Source organism: Passer domesticus, chromosome 18 (genome assembly GCF_036417665.1).
Source record: "Passer domesticus isolate bPasDom1 chromosome 18, bPasDom1.hap1, whole genome shotgun sequence".
NCBI lineage: Eukaryota > Metazoa > Chordata > Aves > Passeriformes > Passeridae > Passer > Passer domesticus.
In genome coordinates, this window is record NC_087491.1 from 4,688,763 (window position 1) to 4,706,037 (window position 17,275).

Consider the following 17,275-nt stretch of genomic DNA (forward strand, 5'->3'; position numbering starts at 1 on the left):
TTTAAAACAAAATGTGTCCCACTGAATATCAGATGGGAGACCACAGGTAGAAAAGCTCTTCTGCCATAACTGACATAATTTTTTCTGGTTATCACATGTGTGAAAAAAGCTTGGTTTTGGTGATGTAGTTAAAGAAACCACAAAACCTCTCAGTCTGGGGCTGGAAAGCTGCATTTAGTGATGTTCTGAGACATCCTTCCCCAAAGTGGGATGCCTGGGGCAGTGCTGCAGGGCTCTGCTGGAATCCCTGAGCTGGGCTCTTGGCAGGACCTTGTGCAGTCAGGAGTAGATGGAAACCCTGATGAGCTCCCATCAGTGCTGCTGAAATTTCTTTTAGAGCCTGATACTCTTTAAGAGTATACTCTTCATCACTTCCAAATGAGCTTCCTTTGGACGTTCTAGAGAAGGACACAAGGAATTTTCCACACTCATTGGAAACATATTCAAGTTCATCAGGAGTTTCTTCAGCCCATCTCCCTCTCTAAGTTTCAGTACAGAACTTCAAGTCCCTGCAGGTATAATAAAAACTAAATCCTTTGCTTCAGAGCTGATAGAGGTTTCATTATCCACAGCTTTATATAATTTCAGTTGGAAGTGATTCAAGCTGTTGCCTCATGAATAATTGCAGCAATGCCAGAGCCAGGCCAAGGCAAGTGAAAATTCTCATTTTATTCAGTTAATGCTGGGGATGAGCAGACACAAACTTACTTTGAGAAATTCTTGCTTGTACAAGGCAGCTTTAAAATTTCCCCCCACTCTGGGAAATTAAAAGTGTCACCAGAAAGAATTTTTATCATGGTAGATCCCAATTTAGGTTATGGATGGGAGCAGAACTTTGGGTGCCTGAACTGAGTCCCTGTTTGTGTCGTGGTGCCTTTGATTCTCTGTCATGGGTGAATCATTGGTGGAGTTTCACTGAGAACAGCACTCAAATTTCTTTTTCACCTTTACTTTTTGTTCACAGCTGCTCTGGATCTGATTGCAGCTGTGCAGTTGTTGTCACCTCACCCTGAAGGAAAAGCCCCACATGTTTTCTTCCAGTGCCATCAATTTTGAGGCTTGTATGAGAATTTAACTGGCTCCAAAATGTTGGGAGCATCCAGCTGGTGTGAGGCTGAGGGACAAATCAGTGAGCAAAGATATGCTCATCTGCCCAAGCACCTTGATTGCTTAACAGAACAATATTTGGGTCCAGGCCTGGTCTAGATCTCAGTTCCTGGTTTGATTCTGCACAGAAAACTGATTTTTTTGTTAATATTGTGTTGAACATCAGGTGGCTCCATGAGCTGCTGAAACTCTGTTTCATTAATCCTCCCTTTTGCTGGATTGTGTTTCCCTCTTTTTCTGCACCTTGCTAGGATGCAAGCAAAACCCCAGTTTTGCATCAGAAGATAAGAAAATAGATGGTGAATTTACACCCTTTTCATTGTAAATGTGGCATTTTTAAAACAATTTTTGTCTCTGTAGCTGAGAAGCTCCAAGTGCAGCTCCTGGGCAAGCACCAGGGCAGTGCTGCTGCTTCAGGGCTGTTTTGTCACTTCCCTCCTGGCAAGTTCATATCCAAAATGGACAGGGAGGCCAGAAAAATGTCTTATTTAATAGGGGAGTCCTCAGAAAGGAGATTTTGTGCTAAAAAAGGAATGTGAGTTCCGCCAGTGATCTGATTTTGTTGTGGGTTTTTTTTACTGGTTTTATTTTTGGTATTCTTACTCTTAACTGCTGAAGAATATTGCTAAACTCCAGAGAAAGGAAGAAGAAATCAAATTTGCTATCACAGCAAAAGGCAGCTAATAAATTTGTTCAGCTGTGCCCTGATCAGCTGTCCTGCTTGGGGTGGGGTGAGGTTTACACTCAGCCAGTGCCAGCTGTGTTCCTCCTCTTCAGGAGGTTTGATTTGGCCCAGGCTGGAGAAGTGAAAGTGCTGGGAGCTGACAATCAAAATTCTGCTCACCTGGGAGGTGATGAGTACAGGCTTGAAGAGAGCTCCTGGGAAGATGACTCAAGCAGGGTCGAGTTCCCTGCTCTGGAGGAGATGGGAGAGGTGCCAAGCACTCTAAAGCAGTTGTGCTATTCCTGCGGAATGATTAATCCCTATGTGGGATGCTGTTTGCACAGGAAGGGAGAGGCTGTGGAGCCTTTTGACTGCAGATGTTGTGCCCTTGGATGGGGAAGCATTTCATTTCAAGGTTTCTGTGTGTAATTGCCCTGGAATCGTTTGTACTGTTGAGGAAACAGGAGGGCCCTCGGGACAAGGTGTGCTTGGGGCTCCCCACACCTCAGGAGTTAGAGAGGGGCCATGGAAATAATTCATAAAGGATGATGAAATCCCTGTTTGTGAAGTCACGGAGGCTGGCTCTTCAGAGGAACAGAGTCATGGAATCACTGAGGTTGGAAAAGACCTCCAGAATCATCGAGTCCAAGCTGTGACAAATCCCCACCTTGTCACCACCCTAGAGCACTGAGTGCCATGTCCTTCCTTGGGCACCTTTAGGAATGGTCACTCCAAACCTCCCTGGGCAGCCCCTGCCAATCCCTGAGCACCCACTGGGAAAATTCCTGCTGGTGTCCGCCCTGAGCCTGCCCTGGCCCAGCTTGAGGCTGTTCCCTCTTCTCCTCTAAACTCAGCACCTGGCAGTGGCATTTTGGAGTTGGATGCGACCTTTGAGTCAAAAGCATAATCCACTGATTTTCCTGGCATTTAAACTGGAAATGGAATTAAATTTCTTAATTATTACAACATTGGGTCACCTGCTCCCACCCAGCTCTAACAGAAACAATTGACAGAAACCCAGTCTGCTCCTGGAAGTGCTGGAGGGGAGCTGGGCATCACCCACCTGAGAGAAGAACAACCTCTGCTGATGCCTTGGTAGCATCTGTGAGCCATGAAGGGCTGGTTGCTGTCCAGGGAGGGTTTTCTCCCTGTGCCACAGGCAATCACAGCTCTTTGGGGTCGTTGTCTCACAAACTAAACACCCCAGGCAGAAAATTCACCTCAATCCTTGAGTCGGGTGGCACTGAGCAAGTACTCAGACCTTGCAGTCTCAAAGTCTCAAACTTTGCAGACCTTGTTCTGTGCTTTTTTCCTCTCAGTGTCATTTCCCAATGCTGCTGGGGCTGTCCCATCCCTGTGCACCTGGTGGCTCTGCCAGGGGACAGCACAGTGTGAGGTTCTGGTGCTGCTGTCCTGCATGATGTCATTTCATGACTGTCCCATATGATGTTATTTCATGACTCAGCTTCAAGGCCCAGTGATGTTATTTCATGACTCAGCTTTGTTATGAGAAGGTTTTTCACTTGAAATTGGCATCCAAAAGAGGCAGCAGGGAGGGAACCATCTCTTTGTTCACTCATTTTCATCACAGAGTTACAAACTCTTCTGGAAGGGCTGCTGGAGAGCTGCTTTGGCCTCTCCTAGCAAAGAAAACATTTGTTTGCTTCCTCCCCTCCCGAGGGAGAGCCAGTGCTTTTGTGTGTTCTCATATTTCCATGTGTGGTTTCCTTATTCCCTGATTCCATGCTCTAGGCCAAATTTAGTCACATTTTGCAACATTCCTGAAGCTGCTCAAAACTTCTCATCCTCCCTTGTATTCTTGGGAGCTTTTTGCTGTTTCTTCATGGCATCAGGTTCAGGAAGTTCATCCTCACTGCTGGGAATGGGGGCTCAGGACCAGCTGCAGAAAGGCAGAGAAAAGGGATATTTTAAGAAGGGATATTTTAAAAAGGGGTATTTTAAAAAGTGAAGAATGGAAAGTGGCACTGGAAATTGAACCTGCAAATCATGAGTTCTCACTTGGGATGCCTTGTGCAGACTGCCCTAGAACAGAGACTGGACAGAGCTAAAGAATAAAGCAGGGGTTGATTAAAAGCCTCCATGGATCCACCTTGTGCAGCACAAGAGCCCAGCCAGGGCTGCACCCAAGATGAACCAAAATGGTCCCAAAATGCACGACCAAGCTCTCTGCTCTCTTTTGCTTCCATCTTGGAGCCATCTGGGTGCTGCCAGGGTGTGGCCTTTGAAGGCTCTTCAATAAATCTCCTCTTTATTCCCCTTAACTCCCTCTAGCCTCTGTTCCAGCTCCTTGAGGCATCACCTGAGCTCAGCACGGTGAGATTTTCACTCTCTGTTCATGAGCAGCTTATTTCCCCTGCCCCTGGTGTCACTGGAGCTCCCTGTCCCTGCCTGAAGGTGCCAAAGCCAAACTGAGGGTGTGCCCAGGGTGCCAGAGCTCCATCCTGCCCCCTGAGGGGACAGCAGGGCAGGGAACACTTGTCCTTGACAGGACTCAGGTCCTGAGTGCTCAATCTTTGCTGTGATGGACAGAGGAGAAAAAGATTTAAAAAACCCCGAAAAAACAAATAAAAAAAAACCCCAAAACCAACAACAGCACCAAAATAGTAATAATAATAATAATAATAACAATAATAATAATAATAATAATAATAATAATAATAATAATAATAGTAGCAGCTCCATGTCTCCCTTCTGAGCCAAATTTGTAACCTCAGGGGATTTTGTTCACTGAAGCTCCTCTGCTCCTGCTCTGTGGTGACTCTGTCTCCTGGCCCTGCTGGGCTGGCACACCCCACTTCTGCATTTCAGCACACCCCAAAATTTGGCTCCTGCTGCTGCAGGACTTCCCTGGTGTGTTCTGACACTGAGGGCTCTGCCAGGCTCCTGTGTCCCCCTGATGGAGCCGTCTGAGGGATGTGCTCTTGTCTCCACTAATAAAAGCACCATAAATGCACCTCCTGCTCCAGCTCATCGATGAGATAAGAGGAGGAGAAGAGTAAACAGCAGGAAACCCCCAAATTTCCCAGCTTTTCCCTCAGGTCCCATTACCTCCACCAATCTTTCCACAGAAAGATCTCACTGAAGAAAAAACCCCTCAGCTAGGAGTAGTGGAATGAGCATCATGTCCTTTGGGAGCCAAAGGCAATTAGGGATAGGAAATGCAAAGGAATGCAACGTGAGACAAGGGAGTTATTGATGCTCCTGTCAAGGCTTCAATCCAGGGAGCAGCTCTGCCTTACAGGCTTCAAAAGAACCCCAAAAAAAGAAGAAAATAAATTTGCTGGTGGCACTGGGTGGTCCCTGCAGGATGGGAGGCTACTGGAGATGTTTTCTGCTAAAGGTCAAAGTAAATATTAATTTTGCTGTTCAAAAAGTGGGAGGAAAAGCTCCCGACTAGAGGCAGTGTCAATAATTTGCTGTGCTTGGAATCAATCCAGTTGTCACTACTTGCAAGTCTTGGCTTGGTTTGCCTCATTTTTTTAAACCCAAATTTCACCCTGTGGAATGTTTACAGCTGTGAGTTGTGATGTTGCTTCATGCAAATCAAGCAGAAAGACAAAACAAAAATTTAGTGGATGACTTTCTCTTCTGCCCATTTTCCTTTCCAAAGTTTTTTCTGCCTTTTTTTGACCTTTTCGATGACTTAAAATATATTCTGGAGGAAACCACCTTGTAAAATTTGGAGGGTTTTCTGAGTTTTAATTTATTTCTTTGCTTGCTGCTACATTTCCCAATTCTCTCTCATTCTTTCATTTCATATTTCATGTGTTCAAGGCTCTCAACTGCAAATTTCCTCCTCTGACAAATTCTCTGAGTCATTTTTTTGGCTTCTTGTCAGTGGCAAAAGTATGTGCAAAGCTCACAAATATTTCCTGCACGATGCAATGCCTTTGCCTTCGAGGGTTGTAGTGAGCATTCATTGTCCTTCCACTATGGTACCAAAACAATAATACATTTTGAGGGGATCAAAATAATCCTAATTCTAGATTTTCTTCCTCTATGGTGTGTTAGGTGCTTCTGTGCAGTGGTTTGAAAATGTTTATTAAAAGAAAGCCATTAATTAGGGTTAGGGATCTGCTGTTGAGCTGGAGGTTGGATAAAACCTTTTTACTTAATAATTCAATGAATGATAGATTAAATCGGGTATTTTTAATGGGAATTGGACATTTTTAATGGAAATTTGGTATTTTTAATGGGAGCTTTATGTTATAGAGGAAAACTTCATTTAGAGACAGAGAAATATTAGCAGGGGAGGCATCTTCAGGCATTGGAGAGGAAATACATTTCTTTAGAAATTAGAAAAGTTTTTGTCTCGTCTTTTACCCCAGGGGCGAAAAAAAAATAAATCTTGGGTGTCTTTATGCAGCAAATTTCTGTATTTCTGGTTTTCATCTCACTTTAAAGTAAAGAAACCCCAACCCAAATGTCAGAAATTGCCCTGGGGTGCAAGTTCTGTTTTCGGCTGTGATAGATCAGGACTTTAAAGCCACAAATCTCTCCATGTTCCCATCATCAAACTTGCTTAGGGAAAATCCTTAAACTAAGTGAGAAATCAACTTTTTATTCCCTCCCTGCTTGAAGAGCTTTGTGTGTTCGAAGGTTAAAGGTTCCAAAGATTTTTTACCTGAGGAGTAAATACAGAAAAGTTGGGTTAATTTTTGTTTGTTTGGTTGGTTTTCTTTTGGCGGGGGAGGGAGGTTTTTTTGTTGGGATTTTTTTGGTTTTTTTTTTGTTTGTTTGTTTGTTTGTTTGTTTTTTTTGGTATTTTTCAGATTTGGGTTTGAAAGAGGAGCAGCAAACTCTGGCAGCTCCAGGTGGAGATTGCACGGGATTTTAGAGGTGAGGAAGGATGTGGGATTCCTGAGCTCAGCATGGTCAGATTTTCACTATATTCATGAAAAGCACATTTTCCCAAGCCTCAACATCTGAGATGTCAGGTTTGGATTAAAAACACCCCAGGAGCAGCTCTGAGCAGGACAGGGATATTCAGAGATGACTTCCTGGGAGAAAAAGCTTTTTCTGGAGCTCTGGCTACAGAGCTGAGCAGGATCCAGCTCTTTGTGCCTCCAGGGATGGAATCCAGCATCCAGCCACACCTGCCCTGCTCAGGTGGGGACTCGAGGTGCTCCAGCCACAAAAGGATCCCAAAATCTGCCCCCACACAGGTTTCCAGAGGCTTGAGTTGATAAGAAACCTCAGGACTTGGGCTTTCCACCAGCTCAGGGACCTGAGGAGTGGCACAGGTGGCTGCTGCCTTTGGGGAGTCCAGTGCAATTGCTCACCACGTGCTTGGGGCTGGATGAAGTTGCTCATCTTGAAGAACCAAGAGAAAATCCCCAACAAACCCCAAAACAATCACAGTTGGCTCAGGGACGCTGGTCTGGAAGGAGAAGCCTGAACTCAGATTCAACTTTTGGTTTTGCTTCGTGTTTGTTTTGTGGAGCAGAAGCAGTTTCAATCCCCAGCTCCCAGTCCTGCCCCAGTTCTGCTTTTCCTCCCATTTCCACCTTTCTGTGCTGGCCTCAACCCTCTCCCCTCCTCCTTTGCTTCTTTTGACCCCAAATTTCACCAACAACTTCTTAATTTTGCTTTAGGGAAAGGACAGTGTTCAAAAGGACACATTGGGGTCCTGGAGGAGAAGTTCTGGTGACATGTGGATTGTTCAATCCTTGGAATAACTGCAGGGAATCTGTCTGTCTGTCTGTCTGGACAGGCACAGCCCCAGAGTTTTCATGTCCTTGACTTTTTGGAGTGTCCTCAACATAATCTGTTTATTTAGTGGCTGAGTTAAAAATCAAACATCCTAGGGATGAATGCCTGGAGATGTTTTATCCCTTAAAAAAACACATTTGAGAACAAAACTGAGAGGAAGGAGCTGCTCAAGAAGGGATTTTACATAACAGGAGGAGGCTTCAAGGAGATACTTTTGTGGCTTTAAAGGGGATTTGTAAGAAAGAGAGGGACAGACTTTTGAGAGGACAAGGGGTGATGTGTTTTAGCTTTTAAACTAAAATAGGAACAATTTAGATTGGATATAAGGAGTTTTTTACAATGAGGGTGGGCAGGCCCTGGCACAGGGTGCCCAGAGCAGCTGTGGCTGCCTCTGGATCCCTGGCAGTGCCCAAGGCCAGGCTGGACAGGGCTGGGAGCAGCCTGGGACAGTGGGAGGTGTCCCTTCCATGGCAGGGGGTGAGATGAGGATGACTTTAAAAATCCCTGCCAACCCAAACCCTTCCATATTCTATGACCCCACATCCTCACCTCTCTTACAGCACCAGCAGTGCCCTGCAGAGCCAGTCCATCACCTGGCAGCTTTTGCACATCCTTTTTACCCTGGAGGCTCAGCAATGCTCTCTTTAGAGCAATATTCACTGGATGGACCTTATCTTGGTACATTTTGCATCTCCCCCAGCATCAGGGCAGATGCTGCTGGTTTTTTGGGGTGTTTTTGGATGGCCCAGGGCCACCAGCTGTGCTGGCCACCCCCCCCAGCCCTCCTGCAGCCATCCCTGCTTTACTCCCTGCACACCACAGTCTGGCCTGCTGAAAATCTGTGGAAAAGGTTTTACAGGGACTGCTGTGAGTCAGAGAGAAGTTTGATAAGAGGATCCACGTTCACCCCTGAAGGAATTTCCTACCAAGGTCGTTGACACAGAAACTAAGAAAGAAAGAAGGAGAAATAAGAGAAACCTGCAGCTGCCTGTTCCAATGAGCACTTTGTTGGTTTCTGTGACCAGTGAGTGAAGTGTAAACTGATGAGTTTGTAAGAATGTATAAAAAGCATGCAGGCTGTAGTAAAACAGTTTGAAACCTTCTAAAAATGGAGTGTTGCTTTGTATTGTGATGGTCTCAACTCTGAGACAGTCACAAAATCTTGGCTAATATTGAGCTTCAGCCCAACATCCCAAACTCCCAAAAGCCTTAATGTCATGCTGAACACCTGCAGGATTTATTGCCAGGTAATGTTCAGGTAGTTTCTGTTTTAAGGGAGGTTGGGCAAATAAAAGAAAATCAACAACAAAAAAAAGTATTCGGACACTTAATCCTGGAGCTTCTTATGAAAAAACAAATCACTTGGAAATTGACAGCACAGTTTGCATAAACCTCCCAGGAGACAGGAGATGAGTCTGTCCTCCATAAGCTCAGCCCTGAAGTCAGGCTCTCTGCAGTGATTTTCCCTCTCCTGCTCTTGATGGTTATGGAGAAGGCAAATTCTCCTCCTGGCTGTGGTGAATCAGCAGCAGAGTGGCTGCAGGGGCTGCTCCCCTGGGAGAGCTTATTACAAATCATGGAATGGTTTGGCTTGGAAGAGACCTTCAGATGACCTTGTTCCAACCCCTCTTTGTGAGCAGAACCAGCCCAACATGGATTTTCCTGCCTGGCTGGGCAGGCTGCAGGATCTGGGGTGCTCAGTCAGCTCCTCTCCTCGAGTGCACACATTGCCAAACCTGCCCTTGCCTCCAGAGGCTCACAGGAGCTGACCTTTTGCCACATGACAACATTTCCTGTCCCATCAGCTTTGTCTAATTAATGGGTCCAAGGGTGTAACCGAGTCACACCTTGAGATCATCCCCAGCTGAGTGCGGCCAGGAACAAACACTCCTTGGGTCTGATCAAAAGCACCCTGCTTCCCTCCATGGGGACTTGGGCAAACAGCACAACACCTGGGGCTTGTGTTTGCCAGCTGGGATGTCATCAGGTGTCCCACCAAACCCATGGGGACACCAATGGATCCTGTGAGGTCTGGGAGAGGATCTGGGCTTCTCTGCACCTCGTGTAGGCTCTGGCAGTGCTCTGGGTGAGGGTGGAACTCTGAATTCTCATGGGAATGACATTTAGGGGACTTCACTCAGCTTTCTTGAACAGCCCCTGGTGTTTGTCTATCGCCATCATATTTTCTGGAAAAATCCCTTTGCCAGGATTTCTCTCCTGGGAAGCTGAGAAACCTCAGAGAAAAAGAAAAACAATAATTATCTGATTTGCTTCTCCTGTGTTTTGCTGCTTTGGTTTGGAGATTGTTTATCCAACAAATGATTGTTTCGTTGGTTGCATGTGAATTGTTTTTACTTGTTGGCCAATTACAGCCATCTGTGTCAGACTCTCTGAGGAGAGAGTCAGGAGTTTTTCATTATTATCTTTTAGCCTTCTGTCTGTATCCTTTCTCTATTCTTTAGTGTAGTTTAGTATAATATAATATAATATAATATAATATAATATAATATAATATAATATAAGCCTTCTAAGAACATGGAGTCAGATTCGTAATTTCCTCCCTTCGACGGGGGACCACAAAAAATGCCACATTCATCCACTGGCACCCATCTCTCCTACTTGTTACAAGGGGTTGGAGGTGGTTCTCCTCTCCTTGGAGGTCCTGCCATGGCACAGCAACCTGGCCTGGTGTCTCCTGCTGTGCAAGGGCAATTCAGGTTGGAGATTAGGAAAAAGTTTTTCATGGAAAGAGTGATAAAATATTGGATTGGTTTGCCCGGGGAGGTGGTGCAGTCCCCATCCCTGGGTGTGTTTAACAAAACCTGGATGTGGCACTGGGTGCCAGGGTTGAGTTGAGGTGCCAGGGCTGGGTTGTACTCAATGATCTTGAAGGTCTCTTCCAACCCAGGGATTCTGTGAATTCTGTGAATTCCTGGCTCTGTGCTGCTCCCAGGTCACCCCCTGGCCAGCCCTGGATAACCAGGAGAGGATGTGGATTCCTAAAAGCAAATCCAAGCCACTTTGCTAGACAAGAAACACTTCCTAAAACTCCCTCCCATCACAAGCAGAGTCAGCCCTGGGACAGATATTTATTACTAAGAAAACGCAAGTGGGATTTATTGACTGAGTAACCACTAACCACCGACTCCAGTGGTTTTGCAGTAGCCTCTGGGGAAATGCTGGGGAAGCCCTGACCCAGGGAAGGCTCTGGGAGCTGCCTGGCTCCACAGGTCCCTCCACCTGCAGCCTCCCAAGTGCTGCTGCTCCCTGGCACTGCCAGCTGGCATCTGATGGCATCCTCCTGATGGGTCTCTGGAGTAAGAGCATAAATTACAGACTTTCCCCCTGCGTGGATGATAACAAGCCCAAGAACAAAGACAGATAACAGTAATCAAGGGCTGGATCAATAACTTTAATCCTAGGACACAGACAGCCCCTATTAATTCAAAGTAAAACATTCCAGACTGAGAATTTAGTGGTTAGAAACAAAATGGTTTTAAAAACTCCTTTGTTTTCTTTTTTTCCCCATTCCTTCTCTAATTCAGGAGAGGCAGTAGAGGGTGGATTTCTTCCTCCAAGGAGGAATATTGCCAACCTTATCTCCAGTTTCCCTCTGGAGACAGCCAACAGAAGAGGCAGGAGAGTGGGGGGAGGCAGGCCAGCTTTCCTTAGCACAGAGCACTTTCCCAGCAGGGCCTTTTCCATGGACGACAGACAATTCCAGGATTTTTGGCCTAGGGGCTGTGCATGCTGCACAGCCAGCTGGACCCAGCCCCATCCTGGTGCCTGGGAGTGGGCTGGAGATTTCCCTGTCCCAGGGAAATGTTCCATATCCTGCTGGCTGGCTGGGAGGAACCCCAGGGGACAGCCCAGGCTCTGTGCTGACCCCACAGGAGACTGGGGTTGCCTTCCCTGGGCTCCTTCCCCTCCTGCTCTGTGGCCTGCTCAGGGGGTGCTGCTGGTGGCCAGAGGAGGTGGATGGGCAGCCAGGGCAGGGTGACAGCAGTGACAGCAGTGACAGCAGTGGCAGCAGTGTCCACCTGACCCTCTGGAGGAGGGGGAGTTCCACAGAGGAATTCCACAGAGGGGGCTCTCACTGTGCCCTGACCAACAACCCACGGCAGGGGATGGGCGACAGGTCAGGGGACGAGGGGGACCTTGGAAGACCTCTCTGGTTCCCTTTTCTTGGGCCACCACAAGTTTCCTCTGTGACTCCAGCGAGTCATTTAATGTCTCCAAGGTTCCCCATTTGCAGAAGTGGACTTTCCCACTCTCCTAGGAATGGTACAGGGATAACTACACCAAGGAGCCTTGAGCTCTCTTTTGATGGAGCCTGCCTGAGGCTGGTTCAACTAGGACCTCCCCAGAGCAAACAGACAAGAAAGGTCCTGATTTTCTGAGAACACCTCAGTTATTTCTACAAAAAACAGGAGTATTTGGTGTGGCTGCATCAAAGCACACAGGCATGTTTGGAAGTTGTTCTTGATAAATAACTCCATTTGTCATGGGCATGACCTTGGAGTAAAGGCTGCTGCTCTAGGTCCTTGAATAGCTAAAGGGAAAGATGGAAAGGCAGAGAAAATGAGGAGTAAAGTCCAAAATGTTCTCAGTGTAAGCAGGAAATATTCCTGGTGAGGTCACTTGAGCAGGGAGAGCCTTTTGCCGTCTGTGGATAGGATCAGGGTGTTGCTTCCAAGAAGGGTGCAGAGGTTTCCTGGCAATAGCAGAGATCTCTCTCTTCTTCACCTCACCCAAAGCAGAGCCAGCGTGGGGGCAGAAAAGCAGTGAAGGTGATGCCTCAGGTTTAGCTTTTCTGTTTTTCAGATTCTGTGCTGCTTTAGTGTGTGGGTCTGGGCTTCATATCAGGGGATGGTGAGCTCTGTGCACACAGCAGGGAGACAAAACAATTTCTGCTCCAGCTGGGGACCAAGGACAAATGATCCAAATCTCAGCCCAGGAGCACAAACACCGTGGGCTGAAGAGAGAAAAACAAGCAGGATGGGACTGCATGGGCTAAAGCTGGAACTGGACAATGAACTGCAATCTGCACATGGAGCAGAGCTGATCCCAGGGAGAGACCCCGGGAGCGCTCGTGCATTTTGGGACCATTTTGGTTCATCTTGGGTGCAGCCCTGGCTGGGCTCTTGTGCTGCCCAAGGTGGATCCATGGAGGAGATCCTTTTAATAAGTCCCTGCTTTATTCTGTAGCTCTGTCCATCTCTGTTCTAGGGCAGCCTGCACAAGGCATCAAAGGGAACGGGAGCTGGCTGATGTGGCCTGGAATGAGCTCCTGGTGGGAGAGACCCTGGGTCCTCAGGAGAGCACGGGAAGGCCAAGGCTGTGTTTGAGCCTTTCCCGGGGGGTTTGCCATTGGTGGATTTTGCTGAAGCGGAGGGTGCAGAGCTGAGATTTGGGGTAATCCTGCCAGGGCAGGGACACACTCCAGGGGGCTGACAGGGGGTGACAGCTGCTCTGGTCACGAAGGTGCTAATTGACCCCATTAATGATAGCTAAATAACCCCATTGGCCTTGCCCTGCTCCTGCAAGTGCAATAGAGAGGAATAAGAAGGGGAGAAGGTGGGTTGGGGTGTTGCAGCCCAGTAGGTGTTTTGGGGTGGAGGATGGCTCTGAGTGTGCTGATCTGTGAAAGTACAGAGAGAAACTGAGGCAGAATGCCTCAGTCTGGGAGATTTGGGAGTGTTCATCTGGAGAGGAGAATGCTTCAGGGAGAGCTCAGAGCCCCTTGCAGAGCTTAGAGGAGCTCCAGGAGAGCTGGAGAGGGACTGGGGATAAGGATGGAGGGACAGGACACAGGGAATGGCTCCCACTGCTAGAGGGCAGAGATGGATGGGATCTTGGGAATATCCCATAGGGCAGGGGGTGGAATGGGATGGGATTTATGATCACATCCAACCCAAACCAATGTGTGTTAATGTCCTCTTTGGGGTGGTTGTGAGGGAAGCTGAGGGGCTCTGACTCCTTATGGTCATATATTTTTAATTTGTTTAACAGCTTAGTTAATTCTGGCTCCTTCAAATACCTACATGAAACCCATTCAGCCACACAACATTTCAGGCTCATGACTGGGATATTTCCTGTCTCTCTGAATGGACTGAGGGCTTTGCTGCTGCAGCCAAAGACTTTCCCTGGTCCATTTCCAGTTAAATTTCACTGGGGTGAGGAGTTGTGGCTCCAGTCTTTGAGCCAGCTGCTGGCATTGCTGGAATTCCTTGTAAATCCCTGCTGTCGGGAGCTGGGCTGGGAGCAGCTCCTGCCACACTCCTCCCTAATCCTCGGAGCTGGCTCCCCAAGAACTGGGTGGGCTCCTGGCTCTGTGAATGGTAAAAAGAGAAATCAAGTAAGGAACATTGATTTTTGCTGCAGAGCCAGCTGGGGAAGGCACCAAAGGGGAAAAGAGTGACGGGGCAGCAATGTCCTGGCTGCTGTCTCTTTTCTCTGTGTCTCACAGAGCACAGACTAATGGCATTACAACGGGGGGACAGCAGGGTGAGAGGAAATATTTCATTGTGTCATTGATCAGAGTCTGGAGCTGGCTGTGCTGTCCCTTACTCACCCCCAAATCTAAGGGAGTTCCTTTGACCCAGACTGCTCAGGCAGTGCAGGGAGCCAGGTCTGAGGGTTCTTGGCTGATTCCCATGGCCCCAGGATGGCTCTGGTGGCCAAGAAGACAAACAGGGTGGCCCCTGTGTGTGCATGGGAGGGAGAGAAGATTCCCTGTGGCTCTGCTGAGGTTTCTTTCATGTGGCACGGGCTGCTGAGTGATGAGCAGCTGGGAACACGGGTGCTGGCACTCAGCTGTGGTGTTCCAGAGCTCCAGCCAAGAGGGAGAGCCTGTCCCACACTGATCCCAGGTGAGGGCTGCAGCTCCAGGGCTCTTCCCATCTTCAGGTTGGAGCAGGTGAGAGTGTTCTCATGCAATGGGCAAAGAATTTAAGGAATCTGTTACAGGAAACTGGAGGAACAAATAATGCCAGCTTGGTTAGAAAGTGCTGAGGCAGTTAATTTGGGTTTAATACTGGGGGATAGGTGTGGATGCACATCTGGAACCAGTGCTGGGGCAGAGGTGGGAGTGGAGGCAGCAGGAAAGGAGGAAAGCAGCCCTCAGCCCCTCCTGGGCTCTTTAAACAGCATCTCCCACCACTGCTGTTCAAGTCCTGGCCTCAGTGCTCCCCTGGCCTGGTCTTTGAGGATGTTCCCCATGTCTGTAAGGGTCTCCAGTCCCTGATTCCCTGGGGGAATGCTCAGGCTGGCAGCGTGCCTTGTGTCAGTCCCAGCAGGCTGCCTGGGGAGCAGGGACACGTCAGGGCTGCCTGGCAAAGGGCACCCAGGGACCCTCATGCCACAGCAACCAGCTCTGTGGGATCCTTCTCTCAGGGTGGTGAAGACAAACCTTGGTCTTGGGCAGAAAAACACGTCCCAGGAAAGACTCATCCATTAAATCTGCTCTCTCCTCACACCAGCCTGTGTTTTTATCCAGGTGGTGTCTTTGGAGGAGAACCCTGAGTGTGCTCCCCACTGCCAGGACTGCACTTGTAGTAGATTAAAATATTCCTGGAGGTTTTTTTGGCTCTGAGTGGCAGAAAGTTGCTTGCTTCCAAACTGGGAGAAGCCGCTGGAGGTGGAATATTCCCAGATGCTGGGTAGTGATTCCTGAGGCTGGTGGGGGCTCTCAGAGAGGACTGGGTGTGTTTAGTGAAGCTTCAGCTGAAGTTGTCAATTCTCTCCTGATTTCCAAGCTGTGTAAAAGTCAACCTCAATGAATGAGCCTAGATTAGTTTCCACCAACTCTGACTTCAGACAGGCCCCAATGTAAGATGAAGGTAAAATAATCTAATTTTTATAATCTATTGCTATGGAAAGGTGTCCTGTGAGGGAGCAGAGGGATGCAGTTCCTTCTGTAGGGATAGCAGAGGGAGAACTGAGCAGAGATTATCTTGAGGAGCCACAGTCCCAACACAGAAATTATTGGACTTATCTTACCAGAGGATGAGCATAAACCTATTAATTATGAAAACAAGACACTGAGCTTTAGCGTTTGGAGCTTTGCTTTGATGCCTGGAGCAGGACTACCTGGAAAGAGAGGCCAGAAAAAGTAAAAAGATAAAAGTGGATATATTTAATGAAGGACCTTCAAGTAGATTAAGGGCAGATGAGGCCTCCCAAGGGGCTGCACCCAAAATGGACAATGGCCACGAGTTTTTCAGACAATTATAAGTTTGGTCCATTTACAAATCAGGGGTTAATCCTCCAATTATAACTTCAGATAACGAAGTGATTTACCTCCAGCTTGCTCCCCCTAAATTCACTTTTGTTTGTACTTTTTGGCATCTGAGGCAGTTGGATGTCCTTGGATCTCAGGCTTAGAAGGATTGCTTTGTCTGACCAAACTGTGAAGGGAGCTTAGTGACACTCTGTGGAGTTCAGAGTCGTGCACTAATGCACTTCAGGATCTGGAAAATAGAAAAGCTCCAATCTTGGAGCTTGTACCAGCTTAAAGGGCAGCTTGTAGCTGCTTAAAGGGCAAGAGGAGAAGTTCAGCTCAGAACTGCCTGAGTTGAGGTTGAGTTCGGCCCAGGAGCCTTCCTGTGTCTCCTTCCTTTGGCTGTGGGTGAGCACAGGAGTGCCCTGGGCTGTGGGATGGAGGAGGGGAGCAGCTGGAGCAGTCCCTGCTGGCCCTGCTGCCACGGCCGTGCTCAGCCCGGAGTCTCCGCTGGGATTTTCCAGGATGAGCAGGGCAGGAGCTGGTGTGGCAGGACAATCTGCCTCATGCCTCGGGAGATCCACCCAGTGATGCTGTCAGACCTCTCTGGGAAGGAGGGACATGGAAATTCCCTGTTTCAAGGGTGAGAGCAGCTCTTCTTTACCCTCAGTTTTCCTCAAAATAGCAAGGTTTGCTCAGCGACATCTTGGGAATGTGCCACAGGCACAAATAAAGTCAGACTTCTTTGAAAAACTGTGGTGTCATTGCTACACTTCCAGCCCAAAAGTTTGACTCTGTGAGATCACGCTGAGGCAGGAAAATCATCCCAGGCTAAGCTGTGCTTGCCAAACAAATGGTTTGTGGTTGCACATGTGGCTTTGGGTGTGTGTGGAAATGTCTTCTAGAAACTGGGATTTGGATTAGAAACTGGGTAAGGAATAACAGATTTGCTCAACAGAACCTGACTAATGAATGAATATTGAACTGTGCTTTTTGGCCATGGAAGGTCAGTAATCCCAGAATTGTTCATGTTGGAAAAGACCTCCAAGATCATTGAGTCCCAGCTGTGACAAATCTCCACCTTGTCACCACAGCTGTGAGTGCCACGTCGGGAATTCCTTAGATACATCCAGGGATTGTGACTTCATCACTGCCCTGGGCGGCCCGTTCCAATCCCTGACCACCCTTTCCATGGGGAAATTCCTCCTGGTATCCACCCTGAGCCTCCCTGGCCCAGCCTGAGCTATTGCCTCTCCTCCTGTCCCTGTTCCCTGGGAGCACAGCCTGACCCCCCGGCTGTCCCCTCCTGTCAGGAGTTGTGCAGAGCTACAAGGTCCCCCCTGAGCCTCCTTTTCTCCAGGCTGAGCCCCTTCCCAGCTCCCTCAGCCTCTCCTGGGGCTCCAGCCCCTCAGGATCCCCTTTGCCAGGAGGGCCCAGGACTGGACACAGCACCTGAGGTGGCCCAGCAGTGCCCAGGAAGGGGCAATGACTCTCCTGGTGCTGCTGGCCACTCTGCTCTTGATGCAGGCCAGGACAGGACTGACCAAGTG